The sequence below is a fragment of the Ambystoma mexicanum genome, chromosome 6q (assembly GCF_040938575.1).
Source record: "Ambystoma mexicanum isolate Mex_15411 chromosome 6q, UKY_AmexF1_1, whole genome shotgun sequence".
Lineage (NCBI taxonomy): Eukaryota > Metazoa > Chordata > Amphibia > Caudata > Ambystomatidae > Ambystoma > Ambystoma mexicanum.
The window spans coordinates 143217217-143223601 of record NC_090937.1 but is presented as its reverse complement, the minus strand read 5'-3'; the positions used below and the strand labels follow the sequence as shown (position 1 = coordinate 143223601).

The window sequence follows — 6385 nt, the reverse complement described above, 5'->3', positions numbered from 1 at the left end:
TGGTAACACCATTTTCCTACCTGTTAAGACCTCATGGGGGCTAACACCTGTTGCTTTGGCAGGAGTCGACCTGATTGCCATCAAAACCAATGGTAAACGCAAATCCCAGCTGGAACCTGCTTCTGCCACAAATTTCTTTAAAATATCCACAACAGACCTACTGTTTCTTTCAACTGTACCTGAGGACGCCGCCCGATATGCGATATGTAGTTTCCTTTTCACACCTAGTATTTGCCATACCTTACTCATTAGAGTACTTGTGAAATGACTTCCTCTGTCTGACTCAATTCTTTGTGGCAACCCAAACCTTGAGAACACATGGTTCACCAGTAATGTGGCTGCTGTTTGCGCACTACAATCTGGTGCAGGAATGCACTCAATCCACTTCGACATCAAACATACCACACTCAAAATATAACGGTGTCCCCTGCTCGACCTTTTTAAAGGACCTACATAGTCTATTTGCAAATCTGACCATGGGAGAGTTAGGCCTCTTTTCATCAATGGTGCTCTATGCATTGGTGAAGCAGGTTTAAATTGGGCGCATACTAGACATCCTCTAGTATATAATTCCACATCTTGGGACATATGTGGCCAGTAAGCATAATCTTTTAATATTTCTAATGTTTTTTGTGAACCTCTATGGCCTGCAGTTATGGCATCATGTGCATGGTGTAGCATCAGTCCTCTGAATGAAAGGGGTACTACCCACTGTATTTGCCCTGTTATGGACTCTCTAATCATGAGCCCATCCTGTAATCTAATTCGTGTTTTGTTCTTTAATAACACCCTCAACTCTTCTTTTCCCATACAATCTTTTTCTGTTAAAGGATTTTGTTCAGGATCTATCAAATGATTATAATAGATTCCCAAAATTTGATCATTCTTTTGTGCCTCAATCAATTCTTGGTCTGGCGTGTCATGACTCCACTGCACCACCGGTTGATCTACCTCCTTTGGTGCTTTAGAACGTGTCACTGCATCAATTTGTATTTCACCCATTAAATAATCAATATGTAGCAATTCTCCCATCACAGCCCCAATCTTAGCCAGATGGTCTGCCTTATCATTTCCCTCCTTATCCTCTCCTGGTGTTTTTAAATGCCCACTAATTTTTCTCCAGTATATTGTTAAATTATTTTCTGACACCAATTTGTCTATGGCTTGTATCATTTTTCCATGTTTAAGTGGCTTTTTGTTGTATGTAACCATGCCTCTTGCTTTCCAACCAGGCAAATACTCCACAAAGCTATTCCGTGCATAGTCAGAATCAGTCACCAGGACAATTTCACTGAACTTTTTATCAACTGCAGTAGCAATTGCTTTATAGATGGCTGCCAATTCCGCCACCTGACTGCTCCTATCTCCAATCCTCATCCCTATACTAGGAACGCCTTCACATTTCAACCAGACATTTCCTATTCCTGCCACCAACTGTTTATTACTGTCATTTTCAATGTGAAAAGCACAACCATCCACATATACAGTTGGCAAATCCTTGCATGTTTTTTCATCAAAAGCTTTGTGTGATGATTGTTCAAATTCCTGCAAACAAGTTTCCACTTCCATTTCATTTCGTATTTGTTCAGCTGCACAGTCATGTAAGTCAGCTAACCCTTGAGCAATTGGGCTCTTTTTATTTTGTCCATATCTCACTTCTACGGGAAAACCTTGTAATGCCAGCGTCCATGAAGTGATTCTGGATTGTGCTAGATTGCCTGATCTAATTCTTTTACTCTCTAAAAATTGCAAAGGTTGATGATTTGTTTCAATAATCACCTTTTCTCCCTGAACAATGGGACGGAAATGTTGTAGCGCCCACACAGTGGTTAATAGGGCCTTTTCACATTCATTAAATTTCATTTCAACTTGGGAAAATGCCTTACTTGCATATGTAATGGTTTTGTGATTCAAATCGTGTTTTTGTGATAATACTGCTGACATACAATGTTCAGAAAAACCTATTTCTATAAAGAAATCCCTGTCCTTTATGGGGTATGCTAAACATGGTGCCTTTACAAGACATTCCTTCAATCTAGCCACTGCATCAGACTGCTCTCTTTCCCATCTCCAGGGAGTATTTAGTTTAAGCAGTTTAGTCAATGGTTGAGTGATTTCTGCATAATTCTAAATGAACTTTCTGTTATAGCCTGTCATCCCTAATAAACCTTTTACTCCTTTCACATCTTTAGGATCTTTTAATCTTTGTATGGCCTCTATTTTCTTCCTTTGTGGATTTAGCCCACGTTCAGTCACTTCATGCCCTAGAAAGTTCACTTTTTTCTTGCACCATTGTGCTTTTTACAAAGATACTTTGGCGCCTGCTTTCTGCAATTGGCCAAGTACATGTCTTATTTCATCAAAATGGCTTTTCAGGCTTTCATTTTTTATCAGGACATCATCCACATAAACTATTGTTCCTCTTTCCGCTGCATCCGGCATGGCCTTTCTCAAAAATATGCCAAATTCACTCCCACTATTGATGTACCCGAACGGAGCTCTAAGCCAGGCATATTGAGTCCTGTCAAATGTAAAGGAAAATAAGTGTTGTATCTCCTCTGCCAATGGCACACACCAATATCCAGATGTGAGATCTAATGTGGTAAATACATTTGAACCATGTATCTGAGCTAGGCCCTGATCAATGAATGGTAGTGGCCATCTAGATACTGGTACTCTTTTATTTAACTCTCTTAAGTCTGCACACAGCCGCCATTGACCATTTGGCTTTAACACACCTAAAATAGGCGTATTGGATGTGCTATGAATGGGCCTGATTATTCCCCGTGATTCCAAATTTTTAATAATCTCTGCCAATGATTCTAAACATGCCAGCGGTAGTCTATACTGGCGTACAAACACTGGATTTCTGCTACAACCTTCTGGTAGTGTGGCCATATGTAAATCAGTTAAACCACAATCATAAGCATCTTTTGCAAATACATCCTTAAACTCCATAAATATTTCCCTCAGATTGTTTCGATCCCCATCGCTGTCACATGCATCCGCTAAGGAGATCTGCTCTTCTACCATTCTGGAAAATTCTGGAAACTCTTCTGGTAAAGGAATCTCAGCGCTTTCCTCTAACTGTGTGGCTGTGTCTTTTTGTAGAGCTGCCACTTTTAAATATTTTGGCATATCAGCCTCCACTTCAATGGGCTGATTTCCTGTTTCATTTTCATTTACATTAAATATTATGCAATCCTCTTGATGGCAGCACACTGTCTCATTTGAATCATAAGGATACACAGAATGAATTTTAAATATTCCTTTGGGCTGAGAGTCCAGGTGTTCTGGCAACTCGCCCTTGGCATCTACATATTTTTCAGGAATATTCCCAATCACCATGTTATTTAAATCTGCCGTATAATGTGATTTTTGTATGGCCATTCCTAATGGGGAGTTTTCCTCTAAATGAATATCCTGATAACCTTTATTATTCACCATGATTTTTACAGATCCCTCACCAATGTCTACCAATGGAATGTATTCATAATCCAGGCCTTGCTGTTTTATGGATTCATTCAGGCATACAAATGCATCAGAGCTTTTCATCTGCTGCCCATTTTTGCATTTCAGTGTTATTGCAAACTGTTTTGTAAATGCAGGAATAATAGTATCTTTCCTTATTTGTAATTCAATGGCATAAGGAACCAGTTGTGCACAATGATAAGCCCTTCTTTTGTCTTCAAATTCAGGTGCCGGACCACCTAGGCGTGACCATATTTTTTGATTAAGGAAATCTAACACCATACACATTCTGTGCATGATGTCATTGCCCATGTAAAATTCATTTTGTGCTCCATTCACTATCCATACATTATGGTAAATTGTTTTCTGCCCAATGCTAATTTTAAGCATGCACCTGCCTGCAATTCGGTTTTCAAAGTCTGGATTGTCCAACCCAGAAACATATTGGTTTTTAATCCTAAATTTCGGGATTTCTTCCCTCTCCATAATTTTTTGCAACAATTTCTCATTAATGAAACTCCTTTCATGTTCAAGTGCTAAAGTGGCTTTTATTGTTTTAAGATAATCATTTATACCAACATGAACCCATGGTTGCTCATCTTCCATGTGTATTTCTGCCAGAGTGGTAATGTGTTTTTCTGAATCTGTTTTAGGAGCAATATTCTGTTTGCATGTTTTCTCTTTTAAATAGAAACGTAATGTGTGGATAGTGAATGGAGCACAAAATGAATTTTGGAAAATGGAGCCACCCCGCTTCCGTTGCCATGTCACCCGGGTTTCCTAGCACTGCGCCGCCCAGGAGGTGTGCAAAGGTGACGGTCGTTCAGTGTACGGAAGGAGGACGAGCCTCTGCCCCCGCCCCTCGCTACTGCTGGAAAAGCCGGACAGGCGGGTTGCTTCCTTCTGCCTTTCGTTCCCCTGCCTGCAGTGCCGACTTGCTCAGCGCGCCCAGCCCGCAGTGAGCCTCCTCCGCCGCCGCATACTCCCTTACCGGCCCGTTTCATGGCAGACGTACAGCTTCACACTCTCGGCAACGGACACTGCTGCCTCGTGAAAGCGGGCTCTCGGAAGAACGGGATGTGCAAGAGCAACGGGATTTCTAAAGGGCTGCAGCAAAATGGGCGTGCGAATGGAACACCAAATGGCGTACCGAAAGGAAGCATCTACAACAAGCCATTTAATGAAACATTTGAACAAGCGCCAATGTATATTGCTGTCTTTACCTATATGGGATTTGGACTCGTCACTCTTTTTGGTTATCTCCGAGACTTCATGAGAGCCTGGGGACTTGAGAAGTGTCACATGGCTGCAGAGCGAGAAGAACAAAAAGAATTTGTGCCACTCTATCAAGACTTTGAAAACTTTTATACAAGGAATCTTTACATGAGGGTGCACGACAACTGGAACCGCCCGATATGCAGCGTGCCAGGGCCTCAGTTTGACCTGATGGAGCGGCTCACCGATGACTACAACTGGACATTCAGACACACTGGTAGAACCATTAAAGATGTCATAAACATGGGCTCCTACAACTACTTGGGGTTTGCAGAAAACACGGGCAGCTCGCTGGCGGCGGTGATGGATAACATGAAGACCAATGGAGGCGGAGTGTGCAGCACCAGACAGGAAATGGGGAATCTTGACAAACACACAGAACTGGAGGAATTGGTGGCTCAGTTTCTTGGTGTGGACGCAGCAATGGTGTTTGGCATGGGGTTTGCTACGAACTCAATGAATATTCCGGCTTTGGTTGGTAAGGGCTGTCTCATTTTAAGCGATGAGCTGAACCACACTTCCCTTGTACTTGGTGCCAGGCTCTCGGGAGCAACTATCCGAGTTTTCAAACATAACAACATGAAGAATCTGGAGAAGTTGCTAAGGGATGCTGTAGCCTATGGTCAACCTCGAACCCATCGAGGGTGGAAAAAAATCCTCATCATAGTCGAAGGCATTTACAGCATGGAGGGCTCGATTGTGCGCTTGCCAGAGATCGTAGCCTTGAAGAAAAAATACAAAGCCTACCTCTACTTGGACGAAGCACACAGCATTGGTGCTGTGGGACCAACGGGCCGGGGAGTGGTGGAGTACTTTGCGATGGAGCCTGCAGATGTGGATGTGCTAATGGGCACATTCACCAAGAGCTTTGGAGCCGCTGGAGGTTATATAGCTGGCAAGAAGGCACTTGTGGATTTCTTACGAACTCATTCGCACAGTGCGGTTTATGCAACGTCCATGTCTGCCCCAATAGCTGAGCAAATCATTAAGGTCATGAAATGTATCATGGGTTTAGATGGAACAACGTTGGGAATTCAAAGAGTACGGCAACTCGCAGAAAACACCAAATACTTCAGACAAAATTTGAATTCAATGGGGTTCATTATTTATGGAAATGAGGATTCACCTGTTGTTCCTCTGCTCATGTATTTGCCTGGAAAAGTCAGAGCTTTTGCCCGACACATGCTGGAAAAAGGAATTGGAGTTGTCGTAGTGGGATTTCCAGCTACTCCTATTACAGAGGCCCGGGCTCGGTTTTGTGTCTCTGCTGCACACACTCGACAGATGTTGGACAAACGCCGCAAAGCAATAAGTGAAAGAAAGAATAAAGAGAAAAAGGAGAAAGAAGAGAAAGGAGAAAAAAAAGAAAGGCACACTTTAGGTAGCTTGGGTCTTGCAAGCTGTTGACGAGATGGGGGACTTCTTGCGTATAAAATATTCCCGGCCAACGCACCATAAATATGTAGGGTATTTTGTGGAGATTTGGGGCCTGACGGTATTTTATTACCGCCGAAAAATAACTTAGCAATAATCACTCTTTGTATTCAGATTTGGCCATGTGCAACAATAATACAATGGACATGCATTATTTCAGCACCCAGACCTGCATATTTGGTATACGTGGTTGGTGGTATTTTGG

General features: G+C 42.3%; 1 pseudogene; it reads left to right on the top strand.

Moving 5' to 3' along the window:
* Positions 1–4328: 4328 nt before the first annotated feature.
* LOC138515178 (serine palmitoyltransferase 3 pseudogene) lies at positions 4329–6153 on the top strand (annotated as a pseudogene).
* The last annotated feature ends 232 nt before the right edge of the window (positions 6154–6385 follow it).